The sequence below is a fragment of the Octopus bimaculoides genome, chromosome 28 (assembly GCF_046866305.1).
Source record: "Octopus bimaculoides isolate indiv1 chromosome 28, ASM4686630v1, whole genome shotgun sequence".
Taxonomy (NCBI): domain Eukaryota; kingdom Metazoa; phylum Mollusca; class Cephalopoda; order Octopoda; family Octopodidae; genus Octopus; species Octopus bimaculoides.
In genome coordinates this window covers 5,308,729-5,333,728 of record NC_142955.1, presented here as the reverse complement: position 1 = coordinate 5,333,728, position 25,000 = coordinate 5,308,729, and the positions used below count along the sequence as shown (strand labels likewise).

Sequence of the window (25,000 nt, the reverse complement as noted above, 5' to 3'; positions counted from 1 at the left end):
TCTTTCTCTTCTCTCTCTCTCTCACTCACTCACTCACTCTCTCTCTCTTTATTTCCCTCTCACTCTCTTTCTTTCCCTCTCACTCTCTTTCTCGCTTTGTCTGGCTTTCTCTGTCCATCCATCCATCCATCCGTTTTCTCTACGTATTTCTCCATATGTGTGTATGCGCGTGAGCTGTGTGTGTGTGTGTGTGTGTGTGTGTCTGCGCGTGTGTTGTATATGTGAAAGTGTGTATGTTGTGTTCTTGTGTGTATCTGTGTTTGTGTGTACGCGAATGTTTGTGTTGTGTGTGTGTGTAGAGGTGGTTGGTGGGGAATCTTTGGGAATATTTCAATGAAAGCAGACAGCAATGGTGAAGACGGAAAAAAAAAACATAAAACAAAAAACTGAGGGAGAAAAAGAGAAAGAAGCTAACGGTACCTTTGCACGGCTGTTCGAACATGTTAAACATAACAGCCAAATCTGACACAAACCGTATTCTAGAATCTTATGAATGCATGAGCCAACGAGTGAGTCCTCTTGATAGACGGTAAACAATAGAAATAGTTGCCAAATCTCCCTCAGAACACATTCCATTGTCTTACGTATGTATGAGCCAACGAAGGAGCCATCTTCATGCAGGGTAAACGTGGTAGAAATAGCAAGCAAACCTCCCTCAAATCACATACTAACATCTTAATAAACAAATCAAGCATTTGATATTTACATGATACGATGTACGAAATAATAATGATAATAATAATAATAATAATAATAATGATAATAATAATAATAATAATAATAATAATAATAATAATAATAATAATGATAACAACAACAACAACAACAGCAGCAGCAACAACAACAACACCGGGTATTCCCGGCTGAATCACTGCCTTTGATCAAACGTCTGTCAGATTTAGTCACAACATTTGGTTGAACAACGATTATATGAAGTACAATAACGTTGGAAAATGCTTCGTGTATTCACTCATTCACTCACTCTCTTTCTCTCTCTCTCATACACACATATCTATATGTATTTATTTTCATATCTATATACACACACAATAAATACATATATGTATATATCCATATACGCGTGTGTGTTTGTATGTTTACAACTTTTACACACACACATGTAGATAGACTGTACAAATATACATAAATGGGAAATACTTCCCTTTGTACTCCACCATAAATTTTTTTTTTTAATTGCTATTAAAAAGAATTCATTTCTGTATTATGTAAATTCATGTCCCAAGGTTAGGCAAATTTCATACTGTTAGGCAATTTAGGCCTTAATGTTAGGCAAATTGGGACATGAATATACATAATACAGGAATAAAGTTTTTTTTAATAGAAATTCTTCATTTTTATGACTTTCTCATCATCGTTATTTTAAGACTTGGTGGTAGGAAATCAATTTTCCACCATTTGTAATGTTTTGTAAAAAACAATTTACGGGGAGGTGCCTGCGTGTGTGTATGTATGTATGTATGTACCGGTGGCACGTGAAAAACAACATTCGAGCGTGGTCGTTGCCAGTGCCGGCGGACTGGCTCCCATGCAGGTAGCACGTAAAAACACCTTTTGAGCGTGGTCATTGCCAGAACCGCCTGACTGGCCCTTGTGCCAGTGGCACATAAAAGCACCCACTACACTCTCGGAGTGGTTGGTGTTAGAAAGGGCGTCCAGCTCTAGAAGCTTTGCCAGATCAGATTGAGCCTGGTGCAGCCTCTGGCTCACCAGTCCTCAGTCAAACTGATGATGATGATGTATGTAACATTGTGTATGTTGTCGTCCCTGTTGTACGCTTGTGAGACGTGGGTAACCTACCGAAAGCATATGAAACAGCTGTGACGCTTCCACGAGCAGTGTCTGCATCGTATACTGGGCCTGCATAAGAAAATGTGCGTGAGTGATGTTGAAATCCTTGAGAGAAGTCACTGTTAAAATACTGAGTCAATCATTTTGTAGCACCGACTCCGATGAGTGGGATACTTGGTGAGAATGGAGGACTGCAAGACTCCGAAGCAACTTCTGTATTGTGAGGTAGAAAATGGAAAGCGTCCACCTTATAAACCTAAGCTGAGGCTAAAAAGCTGCGTAAAGACTTCCGTGAAGAAAGCTAATATTTTGGAAAAAGACTGGAAAGAAACAATAATTGATCGGGCAAGATGGAGGAAATCAATATTTGACAGAAGTGAGAATCTCGAAGAAATCATGGAAAGTTGACGAGGGATGCTCGAAATGGTGGAAACGTGATATTTCTAGGAGATTTGGGTAACCAGGGTGAATTGACATGCAATGAATGTGGGAGAGCCTGCTTCAGCAGAACGGAACTGAAAAGTCACAAATGAAGCCGTATACAGAGATTCTTTGTACATGGTTTCTTTTTATCTGAAGCAGCACCTCTAGTAATTTTAGCCACGTACCATCACTGACAGAGAATTCACTCGGATTGCGCCATACACAGCAAAACAACTTGCCATGAATGTTGCAAGGTTTTCCAATCAGCTGGGGGCTTGAAACGAAACGTGAAAGTGTGAGATGACCAACAAGTGACTCCTGTTTGGACAACATCTGAGCCAAGGAGTACAACTCACTTGCCAGACTAAATAATCACACTCCTGCTACTCACACATGAGACCCATTCAGAAAAGCTTCAAGCGAGGGCTACACTTGAGAACGAAGAAGCGGCCATTACATGTGTATCTTTTTTTATCTCTTTTACTTGTTTCAGTGATTGTCAAGCGGTGGTGAGACACACGCGCGCGCGCACTCTTTATTTGTTTCAGGCATTTTACTGCGGCCATACTGGAGCACCGCCTTGAAGGATTTTAGTGGAATAAACTGACCCCAGGACTTCTTTAAAGCCTAGTACACACACGCACGCACACACATACACACACACACACACACACACACACACACATCAGTGGCGACTCCGGCCCTCGGGCTGCTCGGGCTTAGCTCGAGTATAAATTTAATAAAATGAACGTGTATTTGCAAGCTGATTTAATTTCTGCCAACACTGACTTCAAGTATGTAATTGCAGACAATAACTCGGGCTCCTTTTATTGAGCCTGATCGCAGTTCATCTATTTTCGTTCAGCGTTTGGCGGTCGTCTTAGAGATGCCCTCTGTCAAAAAATATCATTCGTAGCAGACGTTCTCTCGACATCATTCACATATGCCTGACTCGGTCTCAGTAGTTTCAGCCCGAATTGTTACCTATAATCGTAAAAATTAAAAGTAATTCTAATTCAATGTTTTCTTGAAACAATACATTTCTATAGAGATTAGGATTTAAATTCCAATCTATGAAAAGTTTCCTAAAGGAACGAAAAATTATCCAGCAATTCGGGCTAATACGAACGAGCATGCTAGGTGTAAAAGACTAACTGGCATCTCTTGACAAGAGTACAGGCGACAGTCAGACTGCTGATGTTTGTTGTGCACTCCGCTGTCGTTATTTGATTGCTGTTATTCTGTGCGTCTGTGTGTAAAGATCAGTTGTGTTTTGCAGGGTTGCTTTATTTTTACCCTTAACTTAGAAATGGAAAAAAGACATAGTGCTAGATATAAAAAAAAAAGCCATTTGGGGATAGAAATATTGCGGAAAAACGTGGAATTCTTCGAGCAGGCGTGTGTCTTATGCGAAATCTGTGATGAGCCCGAGTGACGTTGACGGCCTGGAGTCGCCTTTGATATATATATATATATATATATATATATATATATATATATATATATATATATACAGACTGTCCTCATTTAACGACCAACCTATTTAACGACTACTCGGAGTTACGACGAACTTTACGAGCCGCCATTACATATTTTACAAAATAGAACTTGAGGCGATGGATCCAAATTTTTAGTGATTTTCCAAGGTGGAAAGGCAGACAACTGAACTTTTCCGATGTTATCGAGAAATTTATGAGGAAAAAAAAAAGATAACAAAGCAAACAACACTGACGGGATTTTTCATGCATTTTGATGTCAAGAATGAGTTGCTTTTGTAATCTTTATCCAAAGTAAAACAAAGTTATTTTGTTTGAGTTTCCTTTAAACCTTTTCACCTTTTCTATATAATCCTGAGAAAAGTTTATTAGGCCTGGAATCACAAACATACTTACGATGTCTGAGCTACAATAATACAGTATCCATATCCTAACTTCTAAGGTTTTCCTTCCGATAATCTAACTGTTACTTATTCCTTTTTCAATAATTTATGTTAGTGATTCTTGGCTCTGTACTGCATATACTTTATACAGTACGGTATTCTGTTTTTATATGTACGTACAGTACACTATACCTATAAAAAAAAAATACGTACCCTATGAATATTCGTTTAACGACGAATTTGCTTAACGACGGGGCTGTTGGAATTCGACTTATGACCACAATTGGTTTCGACTGACTGGTCGTAAGTCGATTTGGTCGTAAGCCGGCCTATAGGCCTACATTGCTTTGTTTTATATTTTTATATTCTTAAGGTACATTCTCAGCTTAAAGTCACACACAGCATTCTGTATTATACTACAACAATATTACAACAGTGCTACAACAGCCTTCGGCTGCACAGTAAAACGATTTAGCGGTGTCCGTTGTTGGATCTGATCATCGATCCAAATTTGCAGCGATTTTTCCATTTCGTGGACAGCCCCAGTCCACTGCTTTGTCATAACTGTAGATCGCATGGGTGCTGAACCTTTCATAGCTTCACGAATCCTTTCTTTATCCTTCAAAATTGTCGAAACAATAGAGTGTGATAACTTCAGTTCACATGCGTGCTGTCTAATCACCATCATTTTTGTGTCGAGGTCGATGGCCGCTCTTTGTTTCTTGGCAGTTTGAGAGGCAGATGAAGACAATTTCTTCTTTATAGACATTTGAGGGGATATTTTTTGAAAAAAATATCAAATACAAGACACACAGAGTCACAGGAAGAGACGCGTTCTATCGAGCGTTAGTCAAAAATTTCGGAGTCTCAAGCAATCATCTTATAAACAAATATGAGATTGCCTAGATGTCTTTGCGACAGGATATTCAACCAACACTTGGGGATCGCCACAGTGGCGATCGATAACAAAACCTAAGGTAAGCATTTGTTAGCTGACGCTTATCATCGTAAAGTCGATCGGGCATAATCGGATAGGTCGTAAGTCGACGATGACCTGTATATATACGACGGGCTTCTTTCAGTTTCCGTCTCTCAAATCCACTTACAAGGCTTTGATCAGCCCGAGGCTATAGTAGACACTTGCCCAAGGTGCCACGCAATGGGACTAAAACCGGAACCACGTAGTTGTGAAGTTAGCTTCTTACCACACAGCCACGTCGGCACGTGTATCTATATAACAGTAATTTTATACAATTCTGCATAATTCTATACAGAATGCTAGCATATTAATATTCCTAAAAGCCGTTGCAGCCATACATGGTGGTTTCTGCTTGGTTTCAAAACTGGATCTGGTTAATGTTTGAATTAATGTACTGGCGCATAACTGTCATTGATCAGATGTATGCATGTATGTATGCATGCATGCGTGTGTGTGTGTATGCATGCGTGTGTGTGTGTATGCATGCGTGTGTGTGTGATGCTTTTCAGTGAAATCATATATCCAGAGCTTAGTTAGTCAGTGGTAACTAAAAGGTATTAAAAAATATAGCTGGAAATAAATAGACACATAACTAGATGGATAAACAGGCGAACAGATAGACAGGCAAGTAGGCAGGCAACTAATTAAGTTGGTAGGTAGATAGACAGGCAAATAGGTAGATAAGTACGTAGGGGTAAGTAGGCACACATTTTCGACCGTCTTGAATAACAAGATATGTTTCAGATGAATGAGCAAACAATTCGCAAGATCAAAACCGCCTATGATATCTTTGGTATTTTCTCGGTAATATTTTTTTGTTCTCTCTAAACGTAAACCTAATGAGGAGCCTTAATAAAGGAACAGATGTGCGTGTATGCGCGCGCGTACATGTGTGTGTGTGTGTGCGCGCGCGTGCTTGTAAATCTATATTTAAAAATAGGTGTGTATTTATCTTTTACCTTTCATTTGTTCCAGTCATTTGGCTGCAGCTATGCTGGGGCACCGCTTAGAAGAACATTTGTCGAACGAATCGAGACCATACCCCTTTTTTTTAAAACCTCGTACTTATTCTATCTATTTATTTTGCCTTACTGCTAAGGTACAGGGACGTAAAGACACCAACACCCGTTGCCAAGCGGTGGGGTGGGGGACAGACACAAAAATATACTCACACACGCACACACACACAAACACACCCATACAACAGGCTTCTTTCAGTTTCCGTCTACCAAATCCACCCACAAGTCTTTGTCGGCCCAAGGCTATAGTAGGAGACACTTGCCCAAGGTGCCACACAGTGGGACTGAACCCGGAACTATGTGGTTGAGAAGAAAACTTCTTACCACTCAACCACACCTGCTTTTATATATATATATATATATATATATATATATATATATATATATATATAGATAGATAGATAGATAGATAGATAGATAGATAGATAGATAGATAGATATATATACATATATATATATACATATATATACATATATATATATATACATATATATATATATACATATATATATATATATATATATATATATATATATATATATATATATATATATATATATATATATATATATATATATAAAATTCCCTCTTAAATTGAAATGTCTTAGACTTCTGTGTTATTTCCACCTCCATCTTATATATATATACTAGCAGCTAAACCCGGTTTCACCCAGTCTGTTTGGATGATGTGGCTGTGATTGTTTTCGGTCAGGCATAATCTATAACACCGTTTCTCAACCTGATCATTTCGTGTCCCGTTTCTATTGGAGCCTCCAGCTGTATGAAGATTTCACCCCCTCTGTCACATACACGCACACAGGTTGTTTTAATCGATTTTCTCTGTAAGTATGTGGGCTAGGAAAGAAAAAATAGAAAGCGCGTTCCAATCTATGCACCCGTCTCCGCGTGTGTACCATTTTTCACGCGAATCCACCTAGCCGTTTGGCCGTGAACCTCAAGACAAGAAAGAATACAACGGTCGGCCAACTTCAATTTATATTATATACATATATATATATATATATATATATATATATATATATATATATATATATACTTTTATTTTTTTATTCTTTTACTTGTTTCAATCATTTGACTGTGGTCATGCTGAGCACCGCCTTGAATGGTTTTTGTCAAACAAATCGACTCCAGGACATTTTTGTAAGCCTAGTATTTATTCTTATTTCTTTATTGCCCACAAGGGGCTAAACATAGAGGGGACAAACAAGGACAGACAAAGGGATTAAGTCGATTACATCGACCCCAGCGCGTAACTGGTACTTAATTTATCGACCCCGAAAGGATGAAAGGCATAGTTGACCTCGGCGCAATTTGAACTCAGAACGTAACGGCAGACGAAATACCGTCAACTAAATCCACTCACAAGTGCCCACACAGTGGGACTGAACCCGGAACCACGTGATTGGGAAGGAGGCTTCTCACCACACAGACGTGTATATATTTATATTAATCGAAGTGTACAGTATTTTATATCCAAGAATTCTTGATCACAACAGCCCGACGAACGGGAAGGTGAAACTCTGAGTAGCAGCTTTTGTGATATTTGTGCAGCTTTAATAAAAAAGCATATTACTCTACCCTCGGTATTCGAGTATTATATTTTCCACCTTGTTTTGCGTTTATGTGCTTACTCGTATATATACATACATATGTATATGTATAGATATATATGTGTAAATATCTATCTATCTATCTATCTATATAGAGAGAGGAGGAGGGAGGGAGGGAGAGAGAAAGAGAAAGAGAGAGAGATGTTGTTGTCGGCGGCGGCATTAACTTGTATCTGAGTCATTAATCTTTAATAAAGCTTTACCAGTCGGTTTTGCACTGGTGTTCAACGGAGTGTTACGTAACAATCCGATTTTGTAACCCTGCGCTTTTCAGAGGTAGACGTTATGGAATGAATAATGGCGACTGCCATACATACATACATACATGCATACATACATACACACATATAAGCAGAGGGAGAGAGAGAGAGAGAGAGAGAGAGAGAGAGAGAGAAGCATATATAATACATACGTGCGCGCACACACGCGCACGTATACATTAGTACTACCATAAATATTCTGAAATGAGAGTAATACGAAGAAATGAAAATCTTAATAAGATCCAAGTAAAGAACAGGATTTATGAATCGGAGAAGATACAAGTACTTTTAATACAGTAATATAAAACACTGTGCTGATCTTTGAGGACTAACGATCCATTTTAGGATCTTAATTTCTTAATGACAATTGATAACTTAACACGGATTAGCACGAATTCTCTTGACAAACTGACAACACATTTCCTTCTGCTTTTTTTTTTTTCTTTTTGCTTGAAAGTGCCAGTTATTTAAGTACTGGTTGAGAAGGAGTTTACTGCATACATACATACACACACACACACACACACATGTATATCAGTGCAGGAGTGGCTGTGTGGTAAAAAGCTTGCTTCCCAACCACATGGGTCCAGGTTTAGTTCCACTGCGTAATATGTTGGGCAAGTGTCTTCTAGTATAGCCTCGAACCGACCAAAGCCTTGTGAGTGGATTTGGTAGACGGAAACTGAAAGAAGCCTGTCGTGTATGTGTGTGTGTGTGTGTGTGTGTGTGTGTGTGTGTATTTGTGTGTCTATGTTTGTCCCCCCACCATCTCTTTAAACCGTTGTTGGTGTGTTTACGTCCCCGTATCTAGCGGTTCAGCGATAAAGACCGATAGAATAAGTACTAGGCTTACAAAGAATAAGTACTAGGGTCGATTTGTTCGACTAAAGGCGGTGCTCCAGCATGGCCGCAGTCAAATGAATGAAACAAATAAAAGATTATATTATATATAAGTGTCTTCTACTATAGCCTCGGGCCATGGAAGTACATTAATAGCATTTTCGGTGACCCATGTCTTTACCGATTTTGCTGTATGGCATGGTGCTGAGTCCTGTTGGAATATTCAAAGTCTGTCTCCATACCATTCCCATACTTGTGGTATTAATCTACTTCTAAGTACCTCAATGTAACTCTCTTGGTTCATAGAACCTTCAATTATTTTCAAGTGACTAGTTCCATGGGCAGAAATTGTTCCCCCCCCCCCCCCCAAAAAAAAACCATAACCTTCTGTGGAAATTTTAGTGTTTTTCGAAGACATCCCAGACGAAATTCCTCACCAAGTCTCCTTCTCACACTTTGCACCCGATCATCGAGCATTGCTATGCTGGATTCATTCGAGAACACCACCGGCAACAACTGGAAACCATATTTGATTAATAGGACATCCAGAATAAGTTATTGTTTCAGTCTATGACAATCAGATATTAAAAGCTATTTTTAAATAATCCTTTATAAAGCTGGTTTGATGACTGAAATCAATGGTAACATCTTATTTTACCAATAATATCATATTTTATCATGGATACAATACATAAAGACCCTAATCCATTACTTTAGATAGTCTTACCTGCTCCTACACTTCTGAAGTCCATGTAATATGATTTTTAGCACACGCATGGTTCTTTTCCTTAGACGATATGTGTGTAATCCACCTTCCAAAAGTGTTGTTAATTGTTCTTCGATGCAGTGATGTTCTCTTCCATTAATTCGCAGGAAATCTTACTACAAGATGCTCTTCTATTATTGAGAGAAATTCTTTTTATTTTTCTATCAATTCTAGGGGTTGTTAGTCGTTTCTTACCACAGTTACCAACCCTTTTTGTCATCAAATCCTCGTTCTTTTCCGTTTCCTTCTTAATTGTACTAATTGTCTGAGTTGAAACGTTTCGTTTCTTTGCAATTTCTCTCTGTTTAAATGAGGTATCCCTCAAATACACTTCTATTTGTCCAGTTTTATGGGGACTAAGATCTCTTTGGTTGTCACACAACAGAAGCTCATTATTGCCAGATGTCACTAAAAACCCGTATAAACCATTGCTAAAATCAAAGTCAGAGAATGTACAGTCGTAATTGTGGGAAAATTAATATGATTTAAACTCATTTGTCTCATTTAAATAACTAAACAAGCAAAATATGAACCCAGGTAAAAAAAAGTCACAGGAAAAATAGTCACAGGGGTTTTGTCCGGGGGTGAGGGGACGTGTTGTCCGAGGAGATTTTGTCCTGAATCCATAAATTAATTGTGATTTTTTTTCTGTGACTTTATTACTGGCCGCCACAAAATATATAGTGTTTTCTAAAAATTCATAATAATGTCCAGTACTGTATATATGTGCTTGTGTATGTATGTATGTATGTATGTATGTATGTATGTATGTATGTGTGTGTGTGTATGTGTGTGTGTGTGTGTGTGTGTGTGTGTGTGTGTGGTTCAAATTTACAGAAAACAAAAGACGAAGAAAAGTGAAGGAACAACAAGCAAGTGTATTAGTTTAACGCTCGGGAAGAATGGAAATCGACAGAAAGAATTGAGAGGAGAAAAAAACGGAGAGAAAAAATATATAAAAAATATAAGATATAATGCAAGAGCGACCTAACATGTGTATGTGTGTGTGTGTGAGAGAGGGGGGGGGAGAGAGAGAGATAGGGAGGGAGAGAGAGAGTGAGAGAGGGAGGGAGAGAGAGGGAGAGAGAGAGAGAGAGAGAGAGAGAGAGAGAGAGAGAGAGAGAGAGAGAGAGAGAGGGGGAGGTCGTTCTTGCTCCACTGGTTATTTGTAACCCTGTCCGACCTGTTGCCTGGCTGGATCGTCGGATCTGAACCGGCAACCCCAACAAGTTTGCTTGGTGAGAAGGATGATTTTTGGACACTCTGCGGGATGAAATGTACGACTTGTCGAAGGGTAAAGGAACTCAGGAGTATCAACGGCCATCCATTTATAGTCACGGGTATATATTGCTCACCCGGTGTGGTGAAGAAGGAAACCGCCGAAGGAAAAACCCATCCAGCAAGTGCTTGTATCATATTATAGTTTCGTCTACGGACGATTGATCATATGTATGTATGCATATGAATGTATGTATGTATGTGTGTACGTATGTATGCATTGCATGCATGTATGTGTGCATGCATGTATGTGTGCATGCATGTATGTATGTGTGTGTGTGTGTGTGCGTGTATGTATGTGTGTATGTATGTATGTATGTATTATACGTATATGTATTACAATGCGTGTGGATATGTATGTATATATGTATTATATAAATTTTTTCACTGCGTATGAATGTGTGTGTATATGTATGTGTAGTGTGTGTGCAGGTGCGTGTATATGTATGTTTGCGTGTGCGAGTGCGTGTGTGTAAATTATTTTCCGCCTACCAATTGCCGGATATAATGAAAGTAGCGGCCGGTTAACAAAAACAGAGCACTAAAATTCCAAGATAGCCGTAATTTTATATAATTCTGAGTAACTCTCTCGACATAATTCGATTTTCAGGCAAACAACGGATATGGTAGTCATGTTATGGTAACTCCTGGTTGGTTTGTAATCCAAAACCGGATATAGTTATTGTTTGAGTAGAAGTACTGATATATATAACCGTCATTAATCACACACACTCATACTCAGACACGCACACACACACGCACACACACACACACACACACACACACACGCACACAACTTTTGTCTTTTACTTGATTCAGTCATTAGACCGCAGCCATGGTGGGGCACCGCCCTGGTGATTTTTTTTTCTGTCGAATGAATCTCCCCCTATTTTTAAGCCTGGTACTTACTATATTGGTCGCTTATGCCGAGGCGCTAAATTACTGGAACGTAAACACACCAGCACCGGTTGTCAAGCAGTTAGTGGGTGGGGGACAAAAACACACGCATACATATATACATGATGGACTTCTTTCAGCTTCTTATTTCTTTACTGCCCACAAGGGGCTACACACAGAGGGGACAAACAGGGACAGACAAACGGATTGTTGATTATATCAACCCCAGTGCGTAACTGGTACTTATTTAATCGACCCCAAAAGGATCAAAGGCAAAGTCGACCTCAGCAGAATTTGAACTCAGAACGTAGTGGCAGACGAAATATCACAAAGCATTTCGCCTGGAGTGCTAACGTGTCTGCCAGCTCGTCACCTTCTTTCAGTTTTTGTCTACTAAAACTACTCACAAGGCTTTTGTTTGAACGAAGCTATAGTAGAAGACATTTACCCAAGGTGCCATGCAGTGGGACTGAACCCTGAACCATGTGGCTGGGAAGAAAGCTTCTTATCGCACAACCACACCTGTACCTATATATATATATATATATATATATATATATATATCAACGGAAAATGCCAGGGAGATCTGTAATGGTAGAGTCCAAAAGAGTACAAAGATCCAGCAGTAATCTGGGTAGAATGCTGGTATGTGGATAAGGAGAGGTACTGATAGTTCGGGAAGTGGTTAAGATTTGCAAGTCCAAGAGAGTAGGAAGTTCAGTCAGGATCAAACTGGATCGCCATGTTGAACCGCTGAACACCCCGCAGTTTTTCTCTCTCCACTTTTTTTCATTCTCTCTCCATTTTTTTTTCTCCCTCTTATTTTTTTCTATTGAAGAGAGTAGGCTCAAAACAAAAAAAGACTTTTCCATTATTCCCGAGCATTAAACTAATACACCTGCTTGTTCCTACACCTGTCTTCGTCTTTTGTTTTTCTATAAATTTGGACTACACACACACACACACAAACACACACACACAGGAAGTTTTTTCTCTCTTTCTCAAAAGCTGTCATTACTTTCGAGGCAGTACTTCTTGATACACCAAACATTTTGACTGTTTTCGTTACGCTAGCACCTGCCATACAAGCACCAACAATTTGACCTCTTTGAAAATCTGATAGATCTGTCATTTTAATGAATTTTAATTAGCTTTTCCTGATGATATCTGAAAAGAAACAGCAATTTTAGCAAAACATATTAAGCAACATTAATAATAAATCAAAAAACATATAATTTAACAAGCTTTTAATGGTTTTATAGATATTTCAAAATTATGATGCTATGACGCTAAGTGTTTCCATTATTTTGTCCAACCCCTGTAAATATGTATGTATATTTATGTGTGTGTCTTTGTGTCTCTGTTTGTCCACCCCCACCATCACTTGACAACTACTGTTGGTGTGTTTATATCCCCAAAATTTACCAGTTTAGCAAAAGGGACCAATAGGATAAGTACTAGGTTTACAAAGAATAAGTCCTGGGGTCGATTTCTTTGACTAAAGGAGGTGCTCCAGCATGACTACAGTCAAATGACTGAAACGTGTAAAAGAGTAAAAGAGTGCTCCTTCAATTTTCACAGGGTTCCATGATCTCAGGACCCACTCGTTGGCCTTTCAAACGCCCCGTTGATGTTAGGTCATGGTTTGTGGCTCTCATCCACTGATTCCAATCTTCTTTCTTAAATGCCTTAAAAGGATTGCTGATTAATATGTCCAGTAGTTGTAATTGGCTTATTAAACCACCAGAGATCACTGCCGTTTTCATTTTCAATTTGTGCACCCTTTCTTTAATGGCCTTTCTTTTGTGGGCATGAAACTGGCCCCACACAAGAAGGGATGTTTTTTTTAAGGAGACCACCAGAATGCCTTGACCAGACCTTATCTAGCCATAACTTCACTCCCTCTTCATCCATCCACCCCTTTGGATGGATGTGAACAAAAATTCCACGTGGCATTTTGTCTTTGGTAAAGTGTTTGGTAAACAGTGGTGGCAGTTTTGTTCCATCAGTACAACACAATAGTTCCGCAGTAGAATGGGTTTTCTCATGTCCAGATGTCTTTACACTTATGGTTTAGGACCCTTTAACATCCAATGTTCAATTTGATACCACATCAAACATTAATGACACCTCATCCATGTTTCCGATCTGACCCAATTCGTTGTCAGCCTCTTTTCAAGCACTGAATATGAACCTGTGAAATTCAGTTATTTTGTAATCATAATCTTCAGGCATTTTTTGTGCTGTTCTTGTTTTCATTCTCGTTGCCAGCCCCTGCCTCTTCATAAATCTGCAACACCGGATGAAGACCGTTCAGACTATGTTCTGCTGCCTTCACTTTTCATTCATTAATAACCATTTTTATTGATACTGCAAGACCTGAATTTGTCTCTGCAACTATCCTCTCCTTCAGTGAGTGGACAGTTGCATTCAGTCTCTTTTCGGATCTTTTTTAAAACGGGGCCCACATTTTTCATTAATGTTTTACGTAGTGTTTTTGGTACGGAAAGACTTTCAAACTTCGTATACTTATCTATTTTGTGTTATAGAACAGAAAAATATTTTTGTATTCGAATTTATTTCATGTAAAAAATTGTCTTATTTCGATAATTTCAACCAATCACTGACAAGTATTCAGTTGTTTATATTTACTCCTTTGGCTGATTAAGCCATAGCTTTGTTTTATTTGCTTTTTTCATTTTAAATTTGCTTTTTTCATTTTCTTTTTTTCTTCTTCGTTTTATTTGCTTTTTTCTTTTTAAATTTGCTGTTTTACCCTAACCCCAACCCTAACCCTAACCCTATCACCGATAGAATTGTTTCAGAATCGTTTGTTTATGTAGTCGGCACTTAATGTATATCGGCTGAATGGACGTCGGTGATTGGTTGAAATTACAGAAATACGACAACTTTAACATGGAATAACTTAGGGATTTCTTTTTTTTTTAAAGAAGACTAAGAGAAAAAGATGTTTTATATGACACATTCTACCAGTGTTCCAAGTTTCAAAGTGTTTCGTTAATGAAAAATGTGGCCCCCATTTTAAAAAAGATCCCTCTTTTCAAATAAACATTTCATGAAATGGAGAAAAGCAGCAAGATTTAGGAGCTGGTTTTAAATCATTGTGTAAATGTGTAACCTCATGAGAATTCATCATTAACATAACAAGTTGAGCAACTGTAAGAGTTTTGTTTAAATGATCTTCTTTGTCTGACAGAGTTATATCATTGAAAGTGGCCATGATGTCTTAGAAATATAAATGGACACATGTTAGGCACAACATATAAAATCAAAATATAATGAGATGTTTGATACATGGAGTTCCTTTGTGAAGCCTGCCTAGAAATTGGAAGTGTGACAGAACTACTCATCTTATAATAATTCTGCTTGTTTGTACATTACTTTGCCTGTCCATAATGTTTTCACATGACTAGTTGAAGGAAAAGGCGAAGAGTGAGAGAAAAAGACAGAGAGAGAAAAAGAGGGAGAGAGAGGTGTTCATGATGTGAGGTAGAGGAAATGTAATTGTAATGCTTTTGCAGGATTAGTTGAAAGAAAAGAGAGAACAAGAGGTAGAAAAATGAAGGAGAGAGAAAAAGATGGAGAGGGAAAAGATGGAAAGAGAAAAGACAGAGAGAGAAAAAGAGGGAGAGAGAAGTGTCCATGATGTGAGGTAGGAGGAATATAATATTTATTGTATGGTTAAAAAAGTTAGTTGAAGGTCGTGATGATATAGAGGAAGAGAGTTAAAAATATTTTAGCGGAGGGGTGATGTTCTGATGGTGAGGTTAAGAAAGACAGAGAGAAAGAGAGAGAGAGAGAGAGAGAGAGAGAGAGAGATGATGATGATGGTGGTAGTGGTGCTGGTGGTGGAGTAGATTGTGTATGCAAATTGAAATGTGTATTGGCTCTGTCCCATCATCTTGGCTTATATGTTACTAACAATGTAGTTTCAGAGTATGCCTGGTTACATTAAATTTTTACCTCCGTGAAATTGTGACCATGTAATTTATTTTTTGTTAATGTAAAAAATGGGGAAGTAAGAATGAATATTTATTTTATGAGCGCTGTGTATTAAATCTATAAAGTTGTGCATAAAGTATATAAACTGTATATATATATATATATATATAAGGTGCATTAAGTAATCATCGTATTCCAATTTCCTTCACTTTTCAATAAGCAGCAGATGAGCAACTATCTTTTGATACAAGCACAACACAGGCTACACTTTCAGGTTTTTTTGAATAGAGTTTTAAGAAATAACCCAATAGGTTTACCATTAATTCCGTGAAATATTCATAGGTTGAATGGTTTAACAGGAGCTGTCAAGTCAGAGGACTGCACCAAGCTCTAATGTCTGCTATGGTATGGTTTCTATGGCTGGATTCCCTTCTTAATGCCAAGCACTTTACAAGGTGTACTGGGTACAGCTTATGTGGAATCAGTACTAATGAGATGACCGAGTAACTTGGAAGATAAAGACATCTCAACTGAGAGGGGGTGAATAGTATTGATGGAGGTGGTTTTGTATCTGTTGAAGAGAGGTTAAAGTAGAATAGAGGGATAGGAACAAGTGACCTCTTTTAGAGATGATAAATGGCTACTCCAGATGGAAGAGAGAGAATGGGGAGAAAAACAGAAAGAGAGATGATTATGACATAGGAGTGGCTGTGTAGTAAGTAACTTGTTTATGAAGCACATGGTTCCGGGTTCAGTCCCACTGCATGGCACCTTGGGCAAGTGTCTTCTACTATAGCCTCGGGCTAACCAAAGCCTTGTGAGTGGATTTGGTAGACAGAAACTGAAAGAAGCCCGTCATATATATGTATATCTATATATGTGTGTGTGTATATGTTTGTGTGTTTGTGTTTGTCCCCCCAACATCGCTTGACAACCGATGCTGGTGTGTTTACGTCCCTGTAACTTAGTGGTTCGGCAAAAAGAGGCCGATAGAATAAGTACTAGTCTATTTGCTCGACTAAAGGTGGTGCTCCAGCATGGCCACAGTCAAATGACTGAAACAAGTAAAAGAATGAAGAGAGTATGACGTATATATCAGTGAAGTACAGTCAAGTGGTGAATGTAAGTGGTACAGAGGATTGGAGAGGGTGAGTGGGCAGGAAGTTGGTGATAGTGAAAAAGGGGAGTGGGAGATAGAGAGGAGGAGCAGGGGAATACAGTGAGTGGTGAAGATATGTCTTGAGGGGATGGAGACATAAGGAAAATGGTTTGTTAGGGAAATTCGTCTGCGATGGATTGTCTACAGGGGCATAGACATTAATGACACGTCTTTAGAACTTCCTTTTTACTTTGATGAACAGGTCTTCTCAAGCACAGTAAATTGTCATTCGTTTCAGCGGAGCTCAACCTCTGAAGATAATATTTTGCCCCTTCGCCCCATGTTTACCTGGTCCTCCCTTTTCCACAAGTACCATCAATACTTAGTGATCGGCCCTTCCTTATGCAGTTGTCCACATCCATATGCTTCACATGACCAAACCAGTGCAGTCTTCTTCTCTTGCGCACAACATCTGGTGCCTCTGAAACCCAGTTTCTCTCTCAAACCATTTATGCATTATTTTATAAGCACACTAACATTACCCATCCAGCAGAGCGTGCTGGCTTCATTTCTTTTAAGCCTTTGTATGTCCCCTATGGTCACAGCCCATGTCTCACTGCCATGTAGCATAGCTGTTAGTATACAAACATCATACAATCTTCCTCTCACTCTGAGGGTGAGGCTTCAAGGTCAGCTACTGGGATTAAGAGTTAGCTCCGAGCACACAAATGTAAGGAAGTTATCAAGATGATGTAGATTAATTGAGATGGTAATCATCTATATATTTATAGCTATATCAATATCTTATCTATTTATCTATATGCTTATGTGTGTATGTATTTATGTGTATGTGTGCATATATATGTATATACATGTATGTATATATGAATGCATATATGTATATATGAGGGTGAGTCAAAAAGTAATGCCATTTTGTTTAGGACAGGTATAATTACCAACACAGGAACATGTATCATACATCAAAATGAAGCTGGTCCTCTGTGGATCACATTCCTACTTCTTCACTACAGTTTTCACTTCTTCGTCACTGGCATAATGTTTGCCTCTCAAACCCTCTTTCATGGGGCCGAAGAGATGATTGTCTGAAGACACTAAATCTGGTGAGTGTGGAGGTAGTGAAGAAATGGCTCAAGGAACAGTCAACAGAATTTTATGGGGCAGGGATACATGCTCTCGTTCGAAGGTGGAACATTGCTATTGAGAGAAACAGTGACTATGTTGAGAAGTAGGGATGTGATCCACAGAGGACCAGCTTCATTTTGATGTATGATACATGTTCCTGTGTTGGTAATTATACCTGTCCTAAACAAAATGACATTACTTTTTGCCTCACCCTCGTATATATATGTGTGTGTGTGTGTGTGTGTGTGTGTGTGTGTGTGTGTGTGTGTGTGTGTGTGTGTGTGTGTGTATGTATGTATGTATATACATGTGTGTGTGTGTATATATATATATATATATATATATATATATATATATATATATATATATTCATATATTGTTGTGTCTGGAGGGAGTTATACTGCCTTAATATCTAACACACTCACTGGTTCAATTTCCACTCATTTATTATTCATATTTTTTTCCTTTCCCAAATTTTTGTTGCTTTTGTTAATGAATGCTGACATCCATTGACATTGATAATATCCATTGACAAGGTTGCAAAATCAATGAAAATAAATGAATGGAAATTGAACTGGTGAGTGTGTTAGATACTAAAGCATTAAGATAATATGATTCTCCCCAGACACAACAAAATTTGTTTTGAGACACAAATTCACATAAAGAAACTTGCAAACCAGATACAAAAATGAAGTCTGTATATATGTGTGTGTGTGTATATGCATACGTCATTGTGTATGTATGTACATATATATATATATATATATATATATATATATATATATATATATATATATGTGCATATATATACATATATATATATATATACATATATATATATATGTGCATATATATACATGGACATTTTTATTCCCTTACCTTTACTCCCTCCCCTCACTTAGTGGTCATTCTAATAGCTCTTTTGTCTTAATAACGGTCAATCACACAATAATTTCCCTTTGTTTAACGGTCATTTTCATAGCATTTTTTTTCAATGGCCAGATAACTGAAGAAATGGCGGCGTAGGTTTCCACCCCGACATCCGAAACTCGGAGTTTTATTATGGCTACCAAATAATTGTCACATATTTTTACAGATAAATCCCTCTATTTACATAATATCGAGGTCTCTTTCTTTCTTTTGTTGTCTTACCTTATCTATACTATAAATTGCAGTGTTCTTGATTGCTTGATTGATTGATTGATTGAGTGTCGGCAGATTCACTCGAGAACGGTGCAGTGGAATCACATGAAATTCAGCACAGAGCGGCAGCATGGTCCGCTCATGTTCAGGAGATTTTTATTGCCCTCCAACTCCCATGGTTACCGAGATAATCGATTATTACTTTTTAAGATAGGAATATCTCATTCAAAGTGGGGAGGGGCGATTTTGTTGCCTTTCCCATGTGCAAGATTTTACGAAAAACCAGCACAATAAAGATTATTTTTTTCCAAGTAATGTGGCTGGGTTTGTTTTTCGAAAATCTTAATCAGAGGCACAGAAAAAAAATAATTTCAATTTTTTGTGCATTAAAAAGCCAAAGCTGTTAGACGCTGGCGTACAGCGATCGATATATACGCAGTGAACGTTTTCTCCATTTGTGTGCAATAAGGCTTAGGGCAAGCGAGTGTAACATCGAAATAACTTGAAATGAATGCATGTGGGAATGCTGTTATAATGAATGCTCATTTAAATGTATTTTGCATGGAGTTGATGTACTTTTTAACAGGAGAGGAGTGCCTGCAGGCTGGTTCTTCTCAAGTTTATGCATTTTCAGGTTCAATGTGTTTCAAATAAGTACTGACAATTAAAGGTGATTGCAAAGACAAAGAACTACCTGTTTTTTTTTTAACAATTTTAACAGTGAGAACATTGGACAAAATGTGTTATTGACATTAATAGTTTGTACCTCTGCTAATTACTGTTGAGAACTGCATAATCCATGTGTCATGTTAGAGATCTAAAAGGCATTTTCGAATTTCATTATTTTCTTTAATCCAGGCAACGATGGATATTTCTGCTAGTAAATATATATATATATAGGGAGAATTCACAAAAAAAAACAACAGACGAAGATAGATGGTGTAGAAAACAAATAGATGTATTAGTATAACGCTTGGGAAAAAGAGAAAGTCTTTAACGTTTCGAGCCTACGCTTTTCTACAGAAAGGAACACAGAAAGAAACAAGGAGAGAAAAAAAATGTGTAGTGGTTAGCAATCTATCATGGCGAATATATATATATTCAAAAATTAGGGAATGGAGTAGATAAAATCCAGGAGGCTACATATATTTCATAGTTAGAAACATATGTAGCCTGCATTTTATCTACGATATTCCCTAATTTTTGAATGTTTATTTGCATATACAACAACCCCTGTTGCTAACTGTGAGTGATGAAATCAATTTTTTTCAGCTTATTGTACTTTGATACAGGAAAAATTCACAACCTTCTGCGCCAATAAACCGTTATTATTCCTGAAAGTTGTTCATATCTTCTACAGACTGCTTGAAGCTCACTTACTTCCTACACCTTGATTCTTAGATTTTATCTTTATCTCTCTCTCTCTCTCTCTCTCTATATATATATATATATATATATATAGGTGTGTGAGTGTGTGTGTGAGAGAGTGTGTGCATGTATGTATGTATATACATACATATACATGCATATAAAATAAATGACAATTGATTGACAGGTGCCAGTTCATTACAGCCGTTTCTAATGAATTTTTTAATTGATCAATTAGTACATTATATTCTTTTATTTTTTTTTCTTTTATTTGTTTCAGTGATTTGACTGTGGCCATGCTAGAGCACCGCCTTTAGTCAAGCAAATCGACCCCTGTACTTATTCTTTGTAATCCTAGCACTTATTCTATCAGTCTCTTTTGCCAAACCGCTAAGTTACAGGGACATAAACACACCAACATTGGTTGTGAAATGAAAAACTGTTTCCATGAGATGAATACATGAATTTTACAATGAAGGAGATTTTAAAATTTTTTTGAAATTTCTGCTGCATGAGCCAGTCGTGAAATTACCAAATGTGTATGGGCCATGGATTATAAAGTTTTTTTAAATGTTTTTGATTGTAAAATTCATGTATTCATCTGAAGAAAACAGTTTTTTATTATGATATAATGTATTCATTGATCAATTAAAAAAATTGTTAGAAACAGCTGTAATGAAGTAACTCATTTATTTTTAATTAACCTCTCTTGGAACCTGCCCCTTGCATATTCCAAAGTATGTTATTGACTGTATATTTAATTAAAATGTACATGTCTGAATAGCTCAAGAGTGGATTATATACTTGGTTGGGTCCAATTAACTGCATACATTAATCGAATATCATTCTGCCAGTACTTCTGTACCAAGGCTGGTATTCATCTATAATTGTTGAACAAGCAACCTAACTAGGTGCCTCACCTTTAAGTACCTTATGCAACTGAATCTTGTTATATTATATATGCATATATGTACATATATCTATATGTATATATATGTGCGTGTGTATATGAATACATACATATATATATATATATATATATATATATATATATATATATATATATATATATATATATATATATATATATATATATATATATGTATGTGTGTATATATGTGTGTGTGTGTGTGTGTGTGTGTGTATATATATAGATATTTTTTTATATATACACACGCTGATATATGACCTACGTTGGACTCCTTATTTGCATAATCACCGAACCTGGAGCTTAACTGTGGTCTATCCATAGCACTTACTCAGCATTACCTGACACCTTTGGGTCTTACTGACACCATTACCTCTCATAATCTCCATTTCTCACTATATATATGTATATATATAAACACACACACACACACACATCTATATATATCTACACACACTCAACTGGTTTCACATTAGATTTTCAAAATTGTATACTGTATGGATCTGTGTCAGAAATTATGTCTTATTTAGTTGCTGCTATAGAAACTGCTTGTTTTTAAAGAAAGAATATGGCTCAGAACGCTGTGTTAACGTACAAATTGATTGGTTAACATTCATGTGTTAAGGTCATTTGACAGTTGTATGAGAAGGTCACAAAAGTTTTTCTCCATTGAACATGTCATATGACAATTATAAAAGAGAGATATGAATAAGTAATACTTATTTTGCTGTGTTTTATCACTCATTTTATGTCAGGAGTAATAAAAACTGAAACTTGACTTTAATAAAAAAAAACATATAAGTGTTGTTTATTATTCTACTGAAGAATAATGTTATCAATTAGTATTAGTTCCCATCCATTAAATATGTTAAAACATATCCCTTCTTTTGCTAAGAATGTGTTGTGTAACTTAGATAATGAGTGGAATAAATAAGATAGGTGATAGCTGCTATATGTATTATGGTTTCCTTAAGAACAAGCACAAGTAGATATACATAATATATTTTTACAATAATTAATTCATAGGAAAAGGCGAACTGTGAATTATTGATGTTTTTATGGCTTTTTCATCCATGGCTTGTATTTTTTAATTAAATGAATTTTCCTTATTTATTCTTTTTAGATCCGTGGTATTGTGTGCATGTTGTTAGAATGTGAAGATAAATAAGTTGAGAGTTATGGTTTTTGTGCATGTGTTTAGATGTTCATTAAGTGGAATTTGTCTAGTCCTAGGATCTTGCATTTGTTGATGATGAATTATTAGTCTCATTCTTAAAGAGAGTTTAGTTTGTCCAATTTAAACTTCTCTGCAGCCATTACATTTGATGACATATATTAAATTTTTTGAAGAACAAGTAAAATGATTTTTCACACTAAAGACTTGTCTCAGTTTAAATTTAAAAGTTGTGTTCTCAATAAGGTTTACACAAATTAGATCAGTCACACTTTTTAGCTGTTGGATTGAGTTTGCAATTGGTAGTTTCGCATTGGTAAGTAGTCTTTTAGGGATTTTGGTCGTCTTTTACATTTGATTATTTTATATGATTCAAGTGCTTTTTTTCATTTATGGGTCTTGGCTCAATAAAGCTATGTTCTGATGGATTACACTGAATATTTCTGTTTCTTTGGTTGTGTGTAGTGATTAAGGTTATAGTTTTGGGTGTACCTGAACTGTTTTTGGTTTTTCATAATCTCATATGGGAAATCTGATTGCACTGGTGGTGATTCAGCATGGCCACAGTTTTTGGGCTGAAACATATAAAAGAATATAAGACTATAAATATAAATATACAGGGTGTCCCAAAATTAAGGCAACCAAAGTTTCAGGTTTTAATAATTATCAATAAATGTGATAAAGTATGAAAATTATACAATATTATAAAAGCCTAGTGTGTCTCCTTTTTGTTTCAGACTAAATAAATTTAGGTTTATAAATTAGATGATGGCTATAGACCGAAATACAAAAGAGGCAAAAGTAATACAATTATAGCAAAAAAAGCTTAAAATTAACCAAACAATAGTTTGGAAAATTGTCAAGAAATTTCAAGAGACTGGTTCCACTGCTGATCGACCTGTTGGACATGGCTGGAAAAGAAGTATGAAAACCTCTCGGCTTATCGAAAGTACCAGAGAAAAGATACAACAAAATCCTTGTCATTCTGTCAGAAAAACGGCTACCACAGCAAAAATAAACTGAACATCGATGTATTGAGTGCTGAAGGAGGATCTCAGGACTCACCCCTACATCATCCACCATCATGAGTTCATGTAAGTTTATAAGGCCAAGAGACTGGAGAGAAGTCATCTTATCCTGTGTCAGATTGCTGAAGGCATGTTGCCCAGCCTGGTGTTCACTGATGAAAAGAAATTTGACATCAAATAGGCAAGTAAACCACCAGAATGACTAACTTTGAAGTGTATCTGGCTCTGTCGAGGATAAACTCATAAATCAACGCCAAAATCCAGAGTCAGTTTTGGTTTGGGTGGCTGTGACAACCACTGGAAGGTCTCCTCTAGTTTTTGTGCCCTCAGGTGTTAAAATGAACACCCAGTGATGCATTACTGACATTCAGGAAGCTGAACTGCTTCCATGGGTGAATGAGTGCTTTAAAGATGCACTTTGGAGCCTCCAACAGGACTCAGCACTATCCCATAGGTCCAAACAGATACAACACTGGATTCAGAAAAACATTCATAGTCAAGGATGTTTGTCCGTCAAGAAATCCTAATCTCAATTTGTTGGATTTTTCTGTTTGGTCCATTTTGAAGACGAGTGTCTCGAGCACTTCTCATGCTTTGTTTGATGCTCTAAATGCAAAACTGCACCAGGAATGGGCTTTGATTCTGCAAGAACAGCTGCATGCTGCATGTGAAGCATTTTCACCTAGGCTGTGATTCAATAAATGTGGTAGTGTCATAATTGTATTTCATTTATCATTGCATTGCAATGCTGGGACTTTAATAAAACAATATTTTATTTTGGCAAAATTGAAAAAAGTCGATTGTCTTAATTTTGGGACACCCTGTATTTATATATACATATATATGTATATATACATATATATATATATAACAAAAGAAGGGGTGGTGTTTCCACACAGGAAAAAATATAGGAAAATGTGTTGTTGAAAATGCACCTAAATTTCAAAAACTCGTTTGAAATTTAGGTGCATTTTCAACAACACATTTTCCTATATATATGCATATATATATATATATATATATATATATATATATATATATATATATGAGGGCTATTAAAGGTAAATTTCCAAAATTAGTTAATAAGGATATATAATCCTAGCAGGTACCATATTTGTTTTTACTGGTTAATAATGCTGGCTAACCTCAAAGAGTGTATATAAACTCCAGTTAGTTTATTTTACTATCCTCAGTAGATCTTCACATCAGTAAATCCATATATCTCTATAGAGACTGCATGTTGTCGGTAGATAAGGAATCATAAATTAATCGATTAAGGAGAAGACAGATTTATATATCGAGGTTTTAATGCAGTTATTTACATATTTTTATTTCGTACTGACATATGTTTTTGCAGCAAGTCAGCACACAC

General features: G+C 36.8%; 1 protein-coding gene and 1 long non-coding RNA gene across 2 annotated transcripts in view; one reads left to right on the top strand and one right to left on the bottom strand.

The window, feature by feature from the left end:
- The window catches only part of LOC106883759 (uncharacterized), a 106,841-nt gene extending 106,168 nt beyond the window's left edge, over positions 1 to 673 (bottom strand). Inside the window, exon 1 of the mRNA XM_052977759.2 lies at positions 1 to 673. This exon is cut by the window's left edge and continues 153 nt beyond it. The gene's annotated coding sequence lies outside the window, so the exon portion shown is untranslated.
- Positions 1 to 25,000, top strand: part of LOC149130497 (uncharacterized) — a 106,518-nt gene that overhangs the window by 14,436 nt on the left and 67,082 nt on the right. The gene's annotated exons all lie outside the window — the stretch shown is intronic.